The 22,859-nt window shown below is 41.3% G+C and overlaps 1 protein-coding gene and 2 long non-coding RNA genes across 3 annotated transcripts in view; 2 read left to right on the top strand and 1 right to left on the bottom strand.

Moving 5' to 3' along the window:
• Nucleotides 1-22,859, top strand: part of LOC309608005 — a 702,496-nt gene that overhangs the window by 329,780 nt on the left and 349,857 nt on the right. The window lies entirely within an intron of this gene.
• The window catches only part of LOC309608012, a 336,604-nt gene that overhangs the window by 40,432 nt on the left and 273,313 nt on the right, over nucleotides 1-22,859 (top strand). The window lies entirely within an intron of this gene.
• The window catches only part of PRIM2 (DNA primase subunit 2), a 320,025-nt gene continuing 297,731 nt past the window's right edge, over nucleotides 566-22,859 (bottom strand). The window contains exon 16 of the mRNA XM_082347208.1: nucleotides 566-18,167. The gene's annotated coding sequence lies outside the window, so the exon portion shown is untranslated. The remainder of the gene's footprint in view (nucleotides 18,168-22,859) is intronic.

Genomic DNA, 22,859 nt, shown 5'->3' on the forward strand with positions numbered 1-22,859 from the left:
CCCCTTGATCATTATGTAGTGTCCTTCTTTGTCTCTTGTAACAGTCTTAAGTCTATTTTGTCTGATATGAGTATTGCTACTGCAGCTTTCTTTTGATTTCCATTTGCATGGAATATCTTTTTCCATCCCCTCACTTTCAGCCTGTATGTGTCCTTAGGTCTGAAATGGGTCTCTTGTAGACAGCACATATATGGGTCTTGTTTTTGTACCCATTCAGCCAGTCTATGTCTTTTGTTTGGAGCCGTTAATCCATTTACATTTAAGGTAATTACCAATATGTATGTTCTTATAGCCATTTTGTTAACTGTTTTGGGTTTGTTTTTGTAGGTCTTTTTTCTTCCCTTCCTCTTTTGTTGTCATCTCTTGTGATTTGATGACTATCTTTAGTGTTATGTTTGGATTCCTTTTTTTGCTTGGGTGTGTTTACCTATTATAGATTTTTGGTTTGCAGTTACCACGTGGTTTTGGTATAGCAGTGTATATATTTACAAGATTGTTTTAAATTGCTGGTCTCTTAATTTCAAGTGCATTTTCAATATCCTGCGTTTGTACTCTCCTCTTCTCATGATTGCTGGTTTTGATATCATATTTGTGTGTGGATGGTTTCCTACCTTAGAGTATGTTTGCCTTTACTGATGAGCTTTCCCATTCGTAATTATCTTGTTTCTAGTTGTGGCCTTTTCTTTTCTGCCTAGAGTAGTTCCTTTAGCATTTGTCATAAGCTGATTTGGCAGTCCTGAATTCTTTGAGCTTTTGCTTGTCTGTAAAGCTTTTGATTTCTCCATTGAATCTAAATGAGAGCCTTTCTGGGTAGAGTATTCTTGGTTGTAGGTTTTCCCCTTTCATCACTTTAAGTGTACTGTGCCACTCCCTTCTGGCCTGCAGAATTTCTGCTAAAAAATCAGCTGATAAGCTTATAGAAGTCCCCTTATATGTTATTTGTTGCTTTTCCCTTGTTGTTTTTAACATTTTCTCTTTAATTTCTGTGAATTTGATTACTCTGTATGTCTATGTGTTCCTCCTTGGGTTGATCCTGTATGGTATTCTCTGTGCTTCCTGGACTTGGGTGACTGCTTCCTTTCCCATGTTAGGGAACTTTTCAGCTTTTATGTCTTCAAATATCTTCTCAGGCTCTTTTTCTCTCTGTTCTCCTTCTAGGACCCCTATAATGTGAATGTTGTTGATTTAATGTTGTCCCAGAGGTTTCTTTAACTGTCCATTTTCTTTTCATTCTTTTTTCGTTATTCTATTCCATGGCTGTGATTTCCACCACTCTGTCTTCCAGCTCACTTATCTGTTCTTCTGCCTCATTTATTCTGGTAATGATTCCTTCTAGTGTACTTTTCATTTCAGTTATTTTGTTGTTCAACTCTGTTTGGTTGTTCTTTATTTTTGCTAATTCTTTGTTAAAAACGTCTTGTAACTTCTCACTCTGTGCATCCATTCTTTTCCCAAGTTCTTGGGTCATCTTTACAATCATTACTCTGAACTCTTTCTTGAGTAGATTGCCTATCTCCATGTCACTTATTTGTTCTTCTGGGGGTTTATCTTGTTCTTTCATCTAGAACATATTCCTCTATGGTCTCATTTTGTCTAGACTTCTATTTGTATTTTTATGTATGTGGAAGGTTAGTTCTGTTTCTTGGTCTTGGAGAAGTGGCCCTGTGTAGGGGGTGTCTTATGTGTCCCAGCAGTACACTCCCCTCTCATCACTGAAGGGCCAGGGACCAGCTGGTCCCAGGGTAGCTTCTGACCTGTGTTTGCAGACTCAGTTGCACAAGCTGTGGGACTGTATATTTCTTGCCTCTGGTGTCTGCTCCCTGGTGGATGAGGCTGTTCTAGAGGCTTGTGTAAGCTTCCTGGTAGGAGGGGCCAGTGCCTGCCCACTGGTGGGTGGATTTTGGCCTTGGCCCTCTGGTGGGCAGGGTCATTTCGATGGATGTGTCTAGAGGTCCCTAAGTGATCCTCCAAGGCCAGCAGGTAGGTCTGGCCCAGGCTCCTATGACATCACTTCTTTTGCCCTGGGTCCCAGTGTGCACAAGACCTGTGTGTGTCCTCCAAGGTTGGAGTCTCTGTTTCTCCCAGTCCTGTGGAACTCCTACAATCAAGATCTGCTTGCCTTCAAAGCCAAATGCTTTGGGGGCTTCTCCTCCCGATTCCAGACCCCTACGCTGAGAAAGCCTGATGTGGGGCTCAGAACTCTGATTCCCATAGGAGAACTTCTGTGTTATAGTTATTCTCCAGTTTGTGGGTTGTCCAACCACGGGTATGGGATTTGATTAGATCACGAGTGCATCCCTCCTACCATCTCATTGTGATTTCTTATTTGTAGATGTAGAATATCTTTTCTGGTAGGTTCCAGTCTTTTTTATTGATGGTTGTTCAGCAGTTAGTTTTGATTTTGGTGTTCTCATGGGAGGAGGTGAGCTCAAGGTCTTCTACTTCACCATCTTGTCTTCTCTCCTGGTGTACAACCCTGAGGGTGGACAGTGTAGCCCCCACTGTGTAGTCTGTCAGGTGTCTCATCCCACTGGGGAGCCTCACCAGCAGCTCTGCGGTGAAGCCTTTCACATTTCTTTCAAGGCAAGTATAGTGATGTGAACTCTCTCTACTTTTATTTGTCTGGGAAAGCCTCTGTTTCTCCTTCATATCTGAAAAATAACTTTATTGAATATTCATGGCTGGGACTTTCTTTCAACACTTTGAATATATCATTTACACTATCCTGGCCTGTACAATTTCTGCTGAGAATTCCACTGATTGCCTAGTGGAGGTTACAATCATTTTCTCCCTTGCTGCTTTTAGGATTCTCTCTTTGTCTTTGATTTTTGAAGTTTTATTATACTGTGTCTTGAAGAAGTTTGTTTTACATGGAGATAAAGGAGTGATCTATTAGCTATATAAAACTTGGATGTCCAAGTCAACCCCCAGGTTTGGGAAATTTTCAGCTATTATTGGTATTTCTTTAAGTAAACTTTATGCCCCCTTTTCCCTCTCTTCTCCTCTGGTACTGCAATTATTCTAATATTTGTATGTTTGACAGTTTCCCATAGATCATGTAGGCTTTCTTTGCTATTTTTTCATTCTTTTTGTTGTTGTTGCTCTCCTTTGACTGAGTTATTTCAAAGTACCTATACTCAGTGATTCTATCTTCCGTTTGGTCTGTTCTGCTGTAGATGTTCTCTATTGCATTTTTTATTTCATTCATTGAATTCTTTAGCTCTAGAATTTCTGTTTGATTCTTTTCCATGATTTCTATCTCTTTGTTAAACTTTTCATTTGGTTTGTGTATTGTTTTCATGATTTTATTCAATTGCCTTTCTGTGTTTTCTTGTAGCTCATTTTTAATTCTTCAACTAGATCACAAAATTCCATGTCCTTAAGTTTGGTTACTAGAGGATTATTATCATGTTTTGGTTAGCACATGTTTCCTTGATCCTTCATGTTCCTTGGAGTTTTCCATTGTTGTTTTCACAATTTGAATTAGCAGACATTTCTTCAAGTCTTTACTGATTGTCTTCGGGGGGAGATATTTTTCTTTGGTCTTGCTTATATCTGGGATTTTCTCCAACCTAGTATGGATATGCTTGCTCCATACTTCTTATTCCCTCTTGTGACAAAATTCTTATGTTTTTATGTCTTTTTAATGTTTACAACTCACCAGGTTGGCTACTTGAAACCTCTCTTTGTTTTCCAGAAGCTGGTACTACAGCTCTGATTTGTGATTTCTGCCTTGCCCGCAGAACCTGGCCTGATATTCTGATCACATTCCCTATTTACTGGAGCTCACTCTCATTGCTGCACTCAGAAGCATGAACAAGGAGCTGGCCACAGAGCAGGGGGAGGTGTGGGTTCAGCACTCAGGGTGTTGGGAATACCCACAGGCCATGCAGGGAGATCTTTGGGTGGAGATCTTCCAGTGGTTCATGGGAGGGCTTCCTGCAGGAGTCCTGAACACAGACAGTAGGAATCATCCCTTTTTAATGCTCTTTGATATTCTTATCTGCCTCTTTTCCTATCCCTTCCCTACCCTAGTCATGGAGGTCCTGCCATAATATTATGGGTGCTGCTGGAGAGGAACAGGTTTCTTCAGTTGCTTCACACACAGCTGGGGTAGCTGGACACTCACGCACTGCTCTCCTTTTCCCCACAAGAGAGATCACCACCATTAGCTGGTTTAGCCCTGCTCTGTGTCACCTTGGGAAAGAGGCAGCACTGGCAAAATTCCTCTTACTCTCTCCAGTACAGCCACACTCATATTTTTTTGTTTGCTCCAACAGAGCGCTAGAATATCTCCTCAGGAAGGCTGGACTTCTACAAAGCCTCTCTTGTTCATAGCTGTCTGTCCAGGTCAGCACTCTCCAGGTTTTCCTCAACCATGTCCAGGAGGGGTGGGGCCAGCTCACCAGCTTCTACTGGTTCTGTGGGTGAAACTCCTCCTAGGCCCCTTGGAGTATGGTGTTAGATCCTGCAACTTTCACAAAGGTACATTTACTTTGGGATGGATGCCAATGTTTTGTTATTAAAAGGGGGACAAAAAGGAGGGACATCACAACCCTGATGTTGGTATCACCCCCCCGCCCATTTTTTAATCAGACAGTTTTGTTTTTTGCTATTGAGTTGTAGGAGTTACTAATATTTTTGGATATTAACCCCTTATCAGATACTTGATTTGCAAATATTTTCTCCTTTTCCATAAGCTGCCTTTTCATTTTGTTGATGGTTTCCTTTGCTGTGCAGAAGCTTTTTGTTTGATGTAGACCCACTTATTTATTTTTGCTTTTGTCGCTTTTTGCTTAGTGTGTCAAATCCAAAAAGATCATTGCCAACACCTATGTCAAGGAGCTTATGCCTATTTTTCTTCTAGGAGTTTTATGGTTTCTGGTCTTTTTTCAAGTCTTAAAAACATTTTGAGTTGATTTTGGTGTATGGTGTAAGATAGGGTCTAGTTTCATTCTTTTGCATGTGCCTATCCAGTTTGGCCAACACCATTTATTGCAGAGACTATCCTTTTCCCATTGTGTGTCCTTGGCTCCTTTCTCATAAATTAATTGACCACATATGCATGGGTTAATTTCTGGGCTTTCTATTCTATATATTCTTCACTACTTTGTCATAAATTAAATGATCATATATGAGTGGGTTTATTTCTGCTCTGTATACTGTTCCATTGATCTGTGTCTCTGTTTTTAATGTAAATACCATGCTGTTTTGATTATTATAGCTTTGTAATATATGTTGAAAACAAAAAGTGTGATGCATCCACAATTGTTCTTCTTTCTCAAGATTGTTTTGATTATTTGAATCTTTTGTTGTTCCATACGACTTTTAGAATTGTTTTACTACTGTGAAAAATGCCATTGGGATTTTGATAAGGATTGCATTGAATTTGTAGATCACTTTGGGTAGTATGGACATTTTAACAACATGAATTCTTCCAATTCATGAGCACAGAATACCTTTCCATTTATTTGAGTCTTCTTCAATTTCTTTCATTAGTGTCTTACAGTTTTCAGTGTATAGGTCTTTAATTTCCTTGGTTAAATTTATTCCTAGTTATTTTATTCCTTTTAATGACATTGTAAATGGGATCTTTTTTAAAATTCCTATTTCTGATAGTTCGTTATTATTAGTGTATAGAAATATGACAATGTTTGTATATTTATTTTGTATCCTGCAAGTTTACTGAATTTATTTATTAGTTCTGACAGTTTTTGGTGAGTCTTTTGGATTTTATATATATAATATGAAGTCGTCTGTGAAGAGAGACAGTTTTATTACTTGCTTTCTAATTTCGATGTATTTTATTTCTTTTTCTTGCCTGATTGCTCTGTCTAGGACTTCCAGTTTTATTTTAAGTAGGTGTGGTGAGAGTGGGCATCCTTATCTTGTTTCTGATATTAGAGGAAATGCTTTCAGCCTTTCATCATTGAATATAATGTTAGATGTGGACTTGTCTTATTTGGCCTTTATTATGTTGAGGTACAGTCTCTCTATACCCAGTTTATTGACAGCTTTTATTATCATAAATGACTGTTGAATTTTGTTAAATGCTTTTTAAGCATCTATTTGATTTCTATTATTAATTTTGTTAATGTTGTATCCCATTGAGTGATTTGTGTATGTTTAACCATCCTTGTATCCCAGGGATTAATCCCACTTGACCATGGTGTATAATCCTTTTTAATGTATTGTTGAATATGGTTTGCTGTTTTGTTAAGGGCTTTTGCATCTGTGTTCATCAGAGATATTGGCCTGTAGTTTTATTTTCTTGTAGTGTCCTTGTCTGATTTTGGTATCAGGGTATGCAGGCTTCATAAAATGATTTTGGAACAGTTCTCTCCTATTCTACTTTTTGGAAGAGTTTGAAAGGAGTTGATATTAGTTCTTCTTTAAATGTTTAGTGGAATTCACCAGTGAAACCATCTGGTTCCAGACTTTTTTGTTTGTTGTGACATTTTTGATAACTGATTTAATCTCCTTACTGGTTATTAGTCTGTTCAGATTTTCTATTTCTTTGTGATTCAGTCTTGGTAGGTTGTATGTTTCTAGGACTTTATTTCTTTTAGGTGGGTCGTTTGTGGACATAAAATTGCATATAGTGGTCTATCATAATCCTTTGTATTTCTATGGTATCAGTTGTATTGTCTCCTCTTTCATTTCTAATTTTATTCATCTGAGTTCTCTCTCTTTCTTCTTGATAAGTCTAGCTTAAAGTTTGTCAATTTTGTTTATCTTTTCAAAAACCAGCTACTAGTTTCATTGATTTTTTTCTATTGTTATTTTAGTGTCTATTTCATTTATTTCTGCTGTAACCTTTGTTATTTCCTTCCTTCTTAATTTTGAGCTTAGTGTGTCTTTTTTCTAGTTCCTTGAGATGTAAAGTTAGGCTGTTTACTTATGCTTTTTTGTTTCTAAATGTGTGCATTTATAATTATGAACTCTCTAATTGCTTTTGCTGCATCCCATGAATTTTGTTATGTTGTATTTCCATTTTCATTGATCTCAAGATATTTTTAATTTCTTTTTGATTTCCCATGTATTGTCCAGAAGGATGTTGTTCAATCTACACATATTTGTGAATTTTCCAGTTTTCTTCCTGTAATTGACTTCTAGTTTCATGCCATTGTGATCAGAAAAGATGCCTGATATGATTTCAACCTTCTTAAATTAATTAAGACTAATTTTATGGCCTAACATACCATCTTTTTAGGAAAATATTTCACGTGAGCTTTAGATGAGTGTGTATTCTGCAGTTGTAGATGAAATGTTCTATACATGTCTGTTAAGTCTATTTGGTCTAATATGTTATTTAAGTATAATAAAAGTGGGACATTGAAGTCTGTTAATACTTGCTTTATATATTGAGGTGACCCTATGTTTGGTGCATAAATATTTACAAATATTATATACTCTTGTTAGATTGACCCCTTTACCATTATGTAATGACCTTCTTTTGTCTCTTATTACAGTCTTTGTCTTAAGTTCTACTTTGTCAGATATAAGTAACCCTGCCCCAGGTTTCCTTTGGTTTCCATTTGCATGGGATATCTTTTTCCATCCCTTAACTTTCAGTCTGTGTGTATCCTTACATCTGAAGTGAATCTCTTGTAGGCAGCATATAGTCTGGTCTTTTTTTTTTTTTTTTTAATCCATTTAGCCACTCTATCCTTTAATTGGAGAATGTAGTCCATTTACATTTAAAAGAATTATTAGTAGATATGGACTTATTGCCATTAAAAAAATTGTTTTCTGGCTGTTTTGTAGTTCTTCTGTTCCTTTCTTCTCTTGCTCTCTTCCTTTGTGATTTGATGATTTTCTGTTCCTTTCTCTCTCTCTTTTCCTTCTGGGAACCCAGTGATGCATATACTGGTCTCTTTTGATGATGTCCCATAGATCCCTTAAGCTATCTCAACTCTTTCTTTTTTTTTATTTTTTTAAATTTAAAAAAAATTTTTAATTTTATTTATTTTTTGTTTTTGGCTGCGTTGGGTCTTCATTGCTGCATGCAGGCTTTCTCTAGTTGCAGTGAGTGGGGGCTACTCTTCGTTGTGGTGCACGGACTTCTCATTGCAGTGGCTTCTCTTGTTGCAGAGCACAGGCTCTAGGCATGCGGGCTTCAGTAGTTGTGGTGCGCAGGCCCAGTAGTTGTGGTGCATGGGCTTAGTTGCTCTGTGGCATGTGGGAGTTTCCCGGACCAGGGATCAAACCCGTGTCCCCTGCATTGGCAGGCAGATTCTTAACCACTGTGCCACCAGGGAAGTCCCTTTTTTTTTTTAAAGTGCATCAAATCTATACTTTATTTACAAGGAAACTGAAACTGAAGCATTAATAAATTTTGTTTTTCTAGAAATTTAGCACTATTATCCTTGGACAATAATTGCTTTGCTTAATACCTTTCGATATTTCACAATATTGGGCAACACCTTAATTTCAATATGCTTAGCAATAATAATGTTATTAATAATATAACTTAAATTTTCACATATGCTATGTTAAGAAGATACTTTATACAATATCTATTATCCATATCTTTATTAAGATATAATTGACATATAACATTGTGTTAGTTTCAGTTGTACAACATAATGATTTGGTATTTGTATATTGCAAAATGCTCACCACAATGAGTCTAGTTTATATCCATCACCACTCAAGTTACAATTCTTTTCTTATGATGAGACCATTTAAGATCTACTCCCTTAGCAATTTTCAAAAACATACAAGATTATTGTTAACTATAGTCAGCATACTGTACATTACATCCCGATGACTTATTTATTTCATAACTGGAAGTTTATACCTTTTGACCACTTTCACCCATTTTGCCCACCACCCACCCCCTGCCTCTGGCAAACACCAGTCTGTTCTATCTATGAAGTTCAGGGGTTTTTTTGAGAGTCCTCATATAAGTGATATCATATGGTATTTGTCTTTGTCTGAATATTTCACTTAGCATAATGCCCTCAAAGTCTGTTCATGTTGTCACAAATGGCAATATTTCCTTTTTATGGCTGAATAATATTCCATTTTATATATATATATATATTCCATGTTTTCCTTATCCATTCATCCATCATCGATGGACACTTAGGTTGCTTCCATGTCTTGGCTATGGTGAATAACGCTTCAATCAATGAACAAGGGGATGCATAGATTTTTTGGAGTAGTTAGTGTTTGGATTGTGTTGGGGCCCTATGGCTAGTGTGTCAAATTAAAATTATGCAGATTTGACCTGATGAATAAGGAGGCACAAACTAGTCACATGGGGTCAGAAGGGAGCTCCTTCAGCATCCAGGCTCCCACCTTGGGAATGTGAAAACCCCAGCACCATTTTGATTGAAGGCACAGTTCCAATACACTCATACAAAGGAATAAATTTGTTACTTACAGATCCCAGAGATGGGGGAAGGGGGTACAGTGAGCTGGAGGAAGGACTGTCCTTTCCAGGTCATGAGCAAGTGAGAGCTGGAGAGCAGGGGAGCAGCACCTTATGGCGTGGTTGGCGCAGCAGACACTAACATTTTGTGGGCTCAATTCTAAGTGGTTATTTTTAAATGTGCCTCAGGAAAAGCAAAGCAGGAACTTGTGGCAGGAATCCTAAGTGCTGGTCTTTATCTAAATGTCCAGACTCTGGGTGTGAGCAGGGCTTTCACATTGCAAAATGCCTAGGCAGCAGCTCAGAATATCTGTGTTCTCATCACAATTGACCCCATGATGCCTGGGCTTTAGTCTTTAGGAAAAATCATGGGCACTGTCTGGATGGTGGAGATATTAAAAGCCACTGGCCAGGTTTTGGCACCCAGTGCATGAAACATTAGAGAAAAACCAAAATGCTAGTCAGCAATATCAGTAGACAAATGATAGTCTAAAGTCTTGTCCATAACCATCCCTCCCATTTGTCGGGGTCCAGCCAAGAAATAAGTCAAAGCCGTTTGTAAGCTAAGGTAGATATTTGATTAAAAACAGGTGAGATTATGGAATACTTTTACCTGTTGGTCCATCTGTAGTAGGTTTGTCTGAATTCGTCCAGAATTATCAATATAGGAGCAGCAGGCAGTGCCCTTTACAGCACATACACCTCCTTACTGGGCCAGTCAGTAAACTAGAGCTAAACCATTATCCAAAACTTTCTGTGCTAAAGAATCATGCTGTTACTACACGTTATTATCCTGCTGGTGAGAGAATCAATGGTAAAGCATGGTTTGCTTGTGGAAACACATTTTGCATCTCTAGTGGCTAAATTTGCATCAGGATCACACACATTCTGTTGTGTGGGTTTTGCAAGTTTGAAGTGAAGGATTTCATACTTGTGTCCAAAGGTTAAAATCTGTAGTTTAACATCAGTGTTCACTGTTCAGTTGTTCCTTGTGTATATTATGTTGACAAAATTTGCAGCATGTAGAGAATATCTTCTCTGCAAGACAACTGAAGGAGATGTGGGCACCACACCCATTTTTCAGTCTGCCCTTAGGGATCGTGGGTTCTTAAGATAAAAGTTTCATCGCGGGTTCTTAAGATAAAAGAATCTCCTTATGGTCCTCTCTCTCTCTCTCTCTCACACACACACACACACACACACACACACACACACACACACACACAACTTGGGACTTACATTGCCTGTAAGGCTCAATAAGTAAATTGGGGAAGATGGAATTTGTCACTTTGCTTAAAGAAACATAATTATTTAAAAATGACAAATGGTCCCTTTGTCAATAAATGATTTATGTCTTAGCAAAAAAAGAAAAAACCAGAATCATGCTGTTCATTAAGGTTGGGCTTCGGTGTCCCAGTCCAGTGCGCTGGGCCAGGGCAGCTCACAGGTAGGGGTTGGCCCATGCAGCAGCGACTAGCCCATCTCGTGAGGGCCCGTAGCAGACCTACTCCCAACAAAATGGGGATGAACACTACACACTTTGACATGAGGGGCCAGAAAGAGAGATGGACTGGGGGTCCCGTTCAGTGATTTGTGAGGGTCATCCCAGGGAGACTAAAGTGCACTGGTGTGAACAGACAGGACTCCCGGAAGGCCGGCATGGAGGCAGAGGCATTGGAGGTCAAGGGGAGAAGTGCACGTGGAGAACCACACATGTGTGGCAGCCCCAGGTCCCGACCCACAGGGGACACCAACTGCTTGATCGGGGAAGCCCAAGTAAGTTGGAGTTCCCCCGGGGTGGCTGGACTTGAAGGCCCCAGGATGATGGGGCTTGCGCTCCTTGGGATGAGGTGTGGGTGACACTCCCCCAGGAGGTGTTGGTGCCGGGCGGATACAGAGGATTGTAGAGGGAACATAAGGGGTCTTGCCAGGTGCCACATACTGTGTTGCAAAGTGTCCTGTGTGGGAGCAGTTGGGCACCACAGAGAGCAGCCGCCAAGTGATAAGAACATGTGGGGCACCTTCTGATGGGCAAAGAGGAGCAGGGTCAATAAATCAGCCAGGTGGCCCACTAACTCAGGAAAAGAAACAGCAATTACAGTGGCCCTGAAAATGAGCTCTGGTTACTGCCCATTGTATAAACTATGAAGACTATTCTATTAGAGGGTTTGAATGGGAGGACTGTGGAGCCCTGAGTGGTGATGGTGGGAAAGGGCCCTCCGGGGTGGTGTAGGGAGGTGGCCCTGGGGCTGTGGTCCTAGAGGGTGTGGGGGGCTGTGGTGGTGGCAGCCTCTGCAGCCGGGGAGGGGGTCCTCCCAACAGAAATTAACTTACTAACCCCCAGGAGGGCATATAAGGCAGACCAGTCTCACGGGTGTGGTGTGGGCAAAAACTAGATGAAATGTTCCAGGGGCGCCGTGAGGGTGTGAGACTGGACACAGACCTTGGCCTTCTGCAGCTCAAAGGTGCATGAAAGAGCAGCCTGGAGGTCATGGTACTGTGTCACGCTCGAGAGGCAAGCCTTGTGCTGAGCAAGTGGGCCTCGGGGTAAACACAGAGTGAACTCTGTCAGCAGGGAACTTAGATAAACAAGTGTTCAGTTAGGCACCCAAGTCCCAGGTCTGCCCGCCATCCTCACCTGCCATGTCTTCTGCTGCAGTGAAGGTGGCAGAGGCTGCTTTCGGGGTGCAGCTGTGTCCTTCAGCATCCAGGCTGGGGCACAGCCATGGCCAGCGTTGTCCTAGGTGGAGGGGGTGGCTGCACCCAGGAGGGGAGCTGTGGGGCTCAGGGCTCTAACAGGATTGTTGAGATTTGGGCTGCTCTGATTCAGGTTTGCTCACACCGTCAGTAGGATCTGTTGGTATCACAGCATTTCAGTGAACTTGGGGGGCCCTCAGGGGGCACATCTCACATGATTGGGCAGTGTTCTCCTCCAAGGCATGAGGTCTCCATCCATAAATAGTAAAAGTTTGGAGACATAGGTGCAGACTTGGTTTAAAGAAAATGTAGTTATATGGTCCTGACAAGCTAATGCTTGGTGCTGTGTTACCAGAGATGGGTCTGAACTGCATAAGACTATCAGTCAATTTGAGTTGAAATTAGGGCCAGGTAATGGCCAGTGCCCAGAGGTCAGGATGTGACTGTTTGGGCAGGAATGACGGCCTTCAAGCATTTGTGTCACTGCACCCATTTAAGATGGGTCACAGCTCACTGGTGGCCTCCTCCAAGAGGGGTCAGGCCAAGTGTTGTGGTCCTGTCACCACGATGTCATTTTCTAATGTTGCTGGTGCCAACCAACACTGACTGCCTCTTTCCCCCTTTAGAGATCCACACCACTCCCTCAGTGGGTCCAGGTACAATTACTTCCCCTTCTTGTTGGAAAGTACAGTTAGGATAAGAGAGCTAAAGCCACTGCGTATTGGAATTTCAGCTGGAATTTATTTGCATATCAAGCAGGTAACTGTGGTCCAGCGGCAGCGTGGTGGTGTGAGGAGAGCGGTGGCCATATGGCCTAGAGTTTGAAGTGGTAAGTGCCTCTAGCAGCAGGGAAGTCCAGCTAGGAGTCCACTTACTGTCCTATAACTTAAGGAGCAAGGATTTTGGAAGACCACTGCGGTGTTCAGTAGCACCTGAGGCATGCGGCTGGTGTGGCATGTCTGTGCTGTGCCCTGTGTGTGGTAGCCAGCTGAGAACAGCCTCTCTGTTTGTGACAGTCCCAGGGAACCCATAGATGCGAGCTCCACCGGCCACCAGAGGAGGTGACCAATGGTTTTCCTCTGGGCAGTAGCCACAAAATCCAGGGCCCCAGACACAGGTACCAGCTCCCCCAAGAGATACTGGTGCTCTGGAGCATGGCAGAGGGAAGGGTGAAGGTAGTGTCCAGTGCCCTCTGAGACCTTGGAGAGGATTACAGGCAGTCCATAGAGGTGTGTTAATTAGAGGCCTGCCCCTCAGGCCACAGCTGTGAAGATGAACTAACAGGCCCCCTTCACAGAGAGACTGGGCATCTCTATTTCCTCTCTGCTGTGCCCAGGGTGTGGTAGTCAGTTAAGAACCTTTCTCTGTTACAGACCTGGGAACCCATGACTGTAATCCCTGCTGACCACCAGACCCAGGTGATCTGGAGGGTCCCTTGGGCAGCAGCCACAAAACCCAGGGCATGAGATGAATGTCCAAGCTCCTTTCCAGGAGACACCTACCAGCTGGAGAAGGCAGAGGGCAGTGCAAAGATGGCACCCACAGGTCTCTGTCTTTGGAGAGTATTTCAACACACTCCTAGATGTGCATGTTAAATTAGATGCCTGCCCCTCTGGCTGATGCTTTAAGATATACAAGTAAGCCTCTTTCACAGAATGTCTGGGAACTTTTCACTCGGCTGCCTCTGCACTGGGCCCTGAGATGGGTGAGTCCATGTGAGCCCTTTAAGGGCTGTTTCTCAGTTCCCTATAGCCTTGTAGGTCTTGTGGACACAAACCCCTTTGGCTTTCAAAACTTGATGTTTCGGGGACTTGTCTCTCAGGTGCAGGTCTTAAAAGTTGGGGCCCCCGATGTGAGGTTAAAGCCCTTCTCTCCTCAGGGAGAAGCTCAGATTTGTAAGTTCCCTCTCAATTGTTGGTCATGGCACCAGGTTGGTGTTTATGGCAAAATTGTGCCTCAGCTTCTCCTAACCACTTCGATGTGGGATTTTTCTCACATTTACCCAGAGTCAGCCAGCTAGATTTTGGGATTCTTTTCAGAGGAAATTTTTCCATATGTAGCTGTAGATTTGGCATATCCAAGGGAAGACGTGAGTTCAGAACCCTCCTATGTCACCATCCTGAACCGGACTCCTATCTCTACTTTTTTTCATTGTTTCTTCTTGCTTCTCTGGTTGGGTGAATTCCATTGCCCTGACTACACGTTCACTTATCCTTTCTTCCCACTTGATCTAGTCTGCTGTTGAACGGCTCTACTACAGTTCAGTTGTTTTCTTCAGCTCTCTGATTTCTGTTTGGTACTTTCTTATGTTTTCTAACTATTTGTAGAAAATCTCACTTTGTTCACACATTGTTCTCCAGACTTTGGTGAGCATCTTTATGACCATGATTTTGAAGTCTTTATCAGGTCTTTATCACTTACCTCCATTTCATTAAGGTCTGTTTCTGGAGTGTTATCTTGGCCTTTTATTTGGAACATATTCCTCTGTTTCTTCACTTTTCTTGACTCTCTGTATTGATTTCAATGCATCAGATTAAACACCCACCTGTCCCAGTCTTGACAGAGTGGTCTCCTGCAGGAGAATAACCTTATCATTCAACCCAGCCCCAGCTTTCAGTTATCTCTCAAACCTTTGTGATTGTCCAAGCAGATTATTTTATTTTAGAGGCTCCCAGTAGTTGAGGCTGTACCAAGACCTGTCAGTGTCCCAAAGAGGAGTATCTCAGTCAGCACCTAGATTTAGACTGATTGGAAACCAGACCCTCTGGCAGAAGTTATAAAGTATGCATATAAACCACGTTCAGGGAAAAACCAGGAAATGGTGATCTCTTTCTACTCTCTCTGTGCTGAGCCCTGGGGATATAGCTGGTTAAGAACTGTTTCTTTGTTTATTGAAGTCCTGTAGGACCCAGAAGTGCAAGCCTTCTGGCCACCAGAGCCAGGTGATGAAAGATTGTGTCCCCTGGTGGCAGCTACAAAACCCAGGGCCCCAGACATGTGCACAAGCTCCTTCCAGGGTGTGGAGGAAGAATGTCACCTGCCATAAAAATAAACAAAGGATGTTGCAGCCATCAAGCCATCAGCCACTGCAGCCAGCCATGGTGCACCCTGAGGGGATTCAGGATGGAGAAAAATAGAATACTGGCCCTAGATCATTAAGGTGTATATCAAAGGAATGATTTCAAAAGCCTGGGGCAGAGTCAAGATGGCAGTGTGGGAAGACGCTGAGTTAGCGTCTCCCCACAACTAGGGCACCTGCCAGCCACTGGTGGGGGACCCTGATGCCCAAGGAGACAGGAGGAACCCCCAAGTGAACCAGTAGGATGTGGGGGGACTGAGTGGGGAGGAGAAGTGGAGGCCAGACAGGATCAGCGCACCTGAGGCCAGGGAGATCAGGAGAGGCAGGTGGGAGGAAATCTCCAGGAAGAGCGGGAGAGGAGCAGAGGGCGATCGCCTGGCCCACTCGGGCTGAGGAGCCTGCTGAACTCCCAGGCCAGTAACCCCCTCCAAAGCCCCCTCCAAGCTGTGTGGGTCCTGGGGGCATAAGAGGGAGGCCAGAAAGATCAGGAGAGGCAGGCGGGGGGGCCCTCCAGGAGGAGAGGGAGAGGAGTGGAAGGTGTTTGCTCCACCCACTCAGGGCCAGGGTGCTTGCTGAGCTCCCAGGCTGGTCCCCTGTCCCCCAAGGCCCCCCCACTCCAGGCCGCATTGGTCCTGGGGGCGTAGGAAGGAGGCCGACAGGACAACAGGAAAGGCAGGCAGGAGGGGCCCTCTGGGAGGAGCAGGAGAGGAGAGGAAGGCGTTTTCCCCACCCACTCAAGCCCAGGAAGCCTGCTGGGATCCCAGGTGAGGTTCCCCGCCCTCTGAGACCAGGGGTTGGGGGCACACTTATGCCCCTTCTGTACCACTGAGCCTAAGCCTCACACCTGACAGCCCCCAGGGCCATTTCCAGCCCTGTGGGTCCTAAGCATAGGCCCCACTTACCACCCATACCTCACACTTGCTTAGGCCCTGCCCTCCACAACCAAGGCCTTCCCCCCCCCCCTTTTTTTTTTCTTTACCCTCCTCCTCTCTTTTACTATTGTGGTACTGTTGTACCTTCCAGTTGTTGGTTCATCTATATTTTTATTTGTATATTCTTTCTAACATATCTGTTAGTTTCCTAGTCTAATTTTATTTTTACTTTGTTATTGTTCTCTTTTTTTTTTTTTTTTTGCCACCCCACACAGCTTGCTGGATCTTGGTTGACAAGCCGGGGATTGAGCCAAAACTCCTGAGGTGGGAGCTCCGAGTCTGAACCACTGGACTAACAGAGAACCTCAGACCCCAGAGAATATTCATCGGAGTGAGGTCTCACGGAGGTCTTCATCTCAGCACCATGACCCAGCTCTACCCAACAGCCCACAAACTCCAGTGTTGGAAGCCTCAGGCCAAACAACCAGTAAGACAGGAACAAAATCCCACTCATTAAAAAAAAAAAAAGAGATGGCAAAAAAATATGTCACAGATGAAGGAGCAAGGTAAAAACCTACAAAACGAAATAAATGAAGAGGAAATAGGCAATCTACCTGAAAAAGAATTCAGAGTAATGATAGTAAAGATGATCCAGAATCTTGGAAATAGAATGGAGGCATGGATTGAGAAAATACAAGAAATGTTTAACAGAGGTCTAGAAGAACTAAAGAACAAACAGAGATGAACAACACAATAACTGAAATGAAAAATACATTAGAAGGAATCAGTAACAGAATAACTGAGGCAGAAGAACGAATAAGTGAGCTGGAGACAAAATGGTGGAAATAACTGCCGAGGAGCAGAATAAAGAAAAAAGAATGAAAAGAATTGAAGACAATCTCAGAGACATCTGGGACAACACTAAATGCACTAACATTCGAATTATAGGGGTCCCAGAAGAAGAGAAAAAGAAAGGGTCTGAGAAAATATTTGAAGAGATTATAGTTGAAAACTTCCCTAACATGGGAAAGGAAATAGTCACCCAAGTCCAGGAAGCACAGAGAGTCCCATACAGGATAAACCCTAGGAAAAACACACCAAGACACATATTAATCAAACTAACAAAAATTAAATTCAAATAAAAAATAATAAAAGCAGCAAGGGAAAAACAAAAAATAACATAGGAATAATCTATGGAATAACAAAAAATAACAGAGGAATCCCCATAAGGTTATCAGCTGATTTTTCAGCAGAAACTCTGCAGGCCAGAAGGGAGTGGCAGAATATACATAAAGTGATGAAAGAGAAAAACCTACAACCAAGATTACTCTACCCAGTAAGGATCTCATTCAGATTTGACAGAGAAATCAAAAGCTTTTCAGACAAGCAAAAGCTAAGAGAATTCAGCACCACCAAACCAGCTTCACAACAAATGCTAAAGAAACTTCTCTAAGTGGGAAACACAAGAGAAGGAAAAACCCCACAGAAACAAACCCAAAACAATTAAGAAAATGGTAATATGAACATACATATTGATAATAACTTTGAGTGTAAATGGATTAAATGACCCAACCAAAAGACACAGACTGGCTGAATGGGTACAGAAACAAGACCCATATATATTCTGTCTACAAGAGACTTCAGACCTAGGGACACATACAGACTGAAAGTGAAGGGATGGAAAAAGATATGCCAAGCAAATGGAAATCAAAAGAAAGTTGGAGTAGCAATACACGTATCAGATACAAGAGACTTTAAGATAAAGACTGTTCCAAGAGATGAGGGACACTATATAATGATCAAAGGATCAATCCAAGAAGAAGATATAACAATTATAAATGTTTCTGCACACAACATAAGAGCACCTCAATAAGTAAGGCAAATGTTAACAACCATGAAAAGAGAAATTGACAGTAACACAATAATAGTAGGGGACTTTAATACCCCATTTACACCAATGGACAGATCATCCAAGCAGAAAATAAATAAGGAAACACAAGCTTTAAATGACACAATAGACCAGATAGGTTTAATTGATATTTATGGAACATTACCCCCAAAAGTGGCAGAATACACTTTCTTCTCAAGTGCACATGGAACATTCTCCAGGATAGATCACATCTTGGGTCACAAATCAAGCCTTGGAAAATTTAAGAAAGTTGAAATTGTATCAATCACCTTTTCTGACCACAATGCTATGAGATTGGAAATTAATTACAGAAAAATAAACTGTAAAAAACACAAATACATGGATGCTAAACAGTGCACTACTAAATAACCAAGAGATCACTGAAGAAATGAAAGAATAAATTAAAAAATACATACAAACAAATGACAATGGAAATATGATGACCCAAAACCTATGGGACACAGCAAAAGCAGTTCTAAGAGAGAAATTTACAGCAATTCAATCTCAACTCAAGAAACAAGAAAAATCTCAAATAAACAATCTAACTCTACACTTAAAACAACTAGAGAAAGAAGAACAAAGAAAACCCAAAGTCAGTAGAAGGAAAGAGATAATAAAGATCAGAACAGAAATAAATGAAATAGAAATGAAGAAAACAATAGCAAAGATCAATAAAACTAAAAGCTAGTTCTTTGAGAAGATAAACAAAATTGATAAACCCTTAGCCAGACTCATCAAGAAAAAAAGAGAGAGGACACATATCAATAAATTTAGAAATGAAAAAGGAGAAACACTCATCTTCATAGAAAAGTGCTAAATTAATTAACTTGAGATGTCTGGTTTTCTTTAATTAACAGTAATCTTTTTATATTCCACCGACTTTTTTTGTTTGTTTTTTTTTGGTTTTTTTGCAAAAGCTCCTATATATCCTGGCTCCTCCCTTACCTCTTTGGAACAGTCCTTCAGAGCTGCGAGGCTGCCTCCCAGGCTTGAAGTCCTCAGTATATCTGCTGAATAAAACATAATGCTCAACTTTTTAAAAAATTTTATTTTGAAGTATGGTTGCTTTACAATGTTGTGTTGGTTTCAGGTGTACAGCAAAGTGATTCAGTTATACATATTTTTTTCTAATTCTTTCCCGTTATTGGTTATTACAAAATATTGAGTATAGTTTCCTGTGTTATAGAGTGGGTCCCTGTTGGTTATCTATTTTATATATAGTGGGGTATTTACATTAATCCCAAACTCCTAATTTATCCCTCCCCGCCTTTCCTCTAGGTAGTCGAATTTGTTGGCATATAATTGTTCATAGTATTCTCTTATGGTTTTTTGTATTTCTGTGGTATCAGTTGTGATTTCTCCTCTTTCATTTCTTATTTTGTTTATTTGGGTCTTCTCTCTTCTCGGTGAGCCTGGCCAGAGGTTTGTCAATTTTGTTTACCCTTTCAAAGAACCAGCTCTTAGTTTTATTGACTTTTCCTATTGTTTTTTTAAATCTCTACTTTATTTCCTCTCTGATATTTATTATTTCCTTCCTTCTGCTGACTTTAGGTTTTGTTTATTTTTCTTTTTCCAATTCTTTTAGGTGGTATATTAGGTTGTTTATTTGAGATTTTTCTTGCTTCTTGAAAAAGGCCTGTATCGCTATGAACTTCCCTCTAAGATTGCTTTTGCTGCATCCCATTGATTTTTCACTGGGTTGTGTTTTCATTGTCATTTGCCTCAAGGTATTTTTAAATTTCTTCTTTGATTTCATCATTGACCTACTAGTTTTTTAGTAGCCTGTTGTTTAGTCTGCATGTAACTGTTTTTTTCTCGTTTCTTTTTCAGCAGTTGATTTCTAGTTTCATGCTCTTGTGATTAGAAAAGATGCTTGAATACTTCTATACTCTTAAATTTGTTGAGGCTTGTTTTGTGCCCTAGTATGTAGTTAATCCTAGAGAATGTTCCATGTGCACTTGAAAAGAATGTGTATTCTGCTTTTTTGGATGTAACGTCCTGAAAATATACCAATTAAGTCTAATTGTATCATTTAGGATCTCTGTTGCCTTACTGATTTTCTGTCTTGAAGATCTGTCCACTGATGTGAGTGGGGTGTTAAAGTCTCCTACTATTATTATATTCCCATCAGTTTCTCCCTTTATGTCTATTAGTATTTGTTTTATGTATTTGGGTGTTCCTATATTGGGTGCATATATGTTGACGAGTGTAATATCCTCTCCTTGTATTGCTCTTTGTATCATTATATAGTGTCCTTCTTTATCTTTCTTTATAGCCTTTGTTTTAAAGTGTATTTTGTCTGATATGAGTATTGTGACCGCCGCTTTCTTGACCTTTCCATTTGCATGAAATCTTTTTCCATCCCCTCACTTTCAATCTATGTGTATCCTTTGCCCTAAAGTGGGTCTCTTTCAGGCAGCATGTTGTAGACTCTTTTTTTTTTTTAATTCAATCTGCCACTCTGTGTCTTCTGATTGGAGTATTTAGTCCATTAACATTTAAGGTAATTACTGATAGATATGTATTTATTGCCAATTTAAACCTTGTTTTCCCATTGATTTTACATTTCTTCTTTGTCTCTTTTTCTTTTTGTTTTTCCTTTTGTGGTTTGATAATTTTCTTTTGTATTATGCTTGTGTTCTCCCTATGGTTTTTATGAATGTATTGTATGTTTCTGATTTGTGGTTAACCTGTTTTTCAAGGATGTTAACCCCGTCCTATATCTAATTGCTTTAGACTGGTAGTCATATAGGCTCAAACACATTCTAGAAAAAAAAATTCTACATTTTCTTACGTTCTTCCCCCACATTTTATGATTTTGTTGTCCTCTTTTACAACTTTATATGCATCCTTTTGATGTTCATCACTTTTACAGAAATTGTTTGATTTTTTTTTAATCTGTGTACTGGCTTATTTAAATGATTTACTTTCCAATTGTGATGTTCTCTTTCCTATAGCTTCTTACTTCTTTTCTATTTAGAGAAGACATTTCAATATTTCCTTTAGGATAGGTTTAGTATTGCTGTATTCTTTTAGTTTTTGCTTGTCTGAGAAATTCTTTCTCTCTCTTATTCTAAATGATAATCTTGCTGGGTAGAGTATCCTAGGTTGCAGATTTTTCCCTTTCAGGACTTTGAGTATATTTTGCCACTCCCTTCTGGCCTGCAATATTTCTGTAGAGAAATCAGCTGATAGCCTTATGGGGGTTCCCTTGTAATTAACTTTTTCTCTTGCTGCCTTGAAAATCCTCTCTTTAACTTTGGCCATTTTAGTTATAAAATCTTGGTGTAGGTCTGTTTGGGTTCATCTTGTTTGGGACCTTCTGTGCTTCCTGTATCTGGATATCTGTTTCCTTCTTTTGGTTTGGGAAGTTTTTAGTCATAATTTCTTCAAATACATTTTCAATCCCCTTTTCTCCTTCTTCTTCTGGGATACTTATTATGCATAGACTGGCACACTTTATATTATCCCATAGGTCTCTTATATTGCTTTCTTTCTTTTCAATTTGGCTTTTTGTCTGCTGTCCTGACTGGGTGATTTCCATTATTCTATCTTCCAGATCACTTATTCATTCTTCTGAACTATATCATTCTGCTATTCATTGCCTTTAGTTCAGCTTTTGTCTCAGTGAATAAGTTTTCTAATTTTTCTTGGTTCCTTTTTATAGATTCTAGTTCCTTTTTACAGTTTCTTTTCCTTTTTACAGTAATCTGCCTTTCTATCAATAGCCTTTCTTAATTCCTTCAGTATTTTCATTATCGCCCTTAAACTTGGTGTCTATTAGACTGAAGAGGTCTGTTTCACTTTTTGTTCTTTCAGAGGAATTCTTTTGATTTTTTTTAAAATTGGGAGTGGTTCCTCTGCTTCTTCATTTCACTTATATTTCTCTTACTCTATGAGTTTAGGAGAAACAGTTATCTACTGTGGTCTCAGAGGGTTATTTTTATGTAGGAGCATCCCGGTGTAGCTTGTATGAGTTTAATATTTTTGGTGTGAGGGCTGTTTTTAGTATGGATGCCTGCCACCTCCTTCCTCAGCATGTGCTGGCCATTATCCCCTTGATAGAGGGTGTGACTGGTGTTGTAGTGACCAGAGCCTGCACTGGATATTGAGCAGAGCCTCTTCTTTGCTCTGTGGTTGTCACAGCTCTGTCGGGGGGCAGGGTCTGTTCCCTCGTTGTTGGAGTAGAAGCTCCAAATCTGTTTCTGAGCTGAGGCATGAGGTAGGCAGGACTGGAGTGCTCCTGCTGGGAGAGGACCCACTGAGAATTCCTTCCCCGGAGTTGTCTACTGGGGAGCGTGCTCTGTGGTGCCACCTGTCACCTGTTGTGCGGGCTCACAAAGTACACTGTTGTTGGCTCTGCTCTTGGCCTCACTTCAACCATGGGAATGTCAGCAATTGGACCTGATGTCCCTCAGGCATTGTTTTCACAAGGCCACCAACACAGACCTGCTGAAGTCAGGTCCCAGGACTGTAGTAGTCGTGCACCTGACTCGCCATGGGAGCTCTGGAAGCAGCCCAGCCGCGGCCCAGTCCCTGCGTGCACACACCCACAAAGCCCACAGCTGTTAAGACCAGACCCGTCCCAGCTGCAGGGGCACTCATTGTCTGCTTGGATGTCCCACAGGTGCTGAATTTACAAAGCCGGTGGTGCAGGTGTAAATCTGCAGCTTGCGCAGCCATGGGACGAGATTTCCTAAGTTGCACAGCCCCTGGGGCTTCACTATGATTTCAGCCCTGCCTGTGTGTGGGCAACCTGCTGGCACCTGCTCCCAGAGCCTGCTGAGGTGGCGGCCGGCACAGGATTCCACCAAGGCAGAAGCTAGGGCGTGGATGCCTGCCCAGGCAGCAGCCGGGGTGTGGGCACCTGCCGAGGTGGCGGCTGGGTTGTGCACTCCCGGAGCCCGTGGAGGTAGGGGCTGG

Source organism: Balaenoptera borealis (genome assembly GCF_965194805.1).
Source record: "Balaenoptera borealis genome assembly, chromosome: 12".
Lineage (NCBI taxonomy): Eukaryota > Metazoa > Chordata > Mammalia > Artiodactyla > Balaenopteridae > Balaenoptera > Balaenoptera borealis.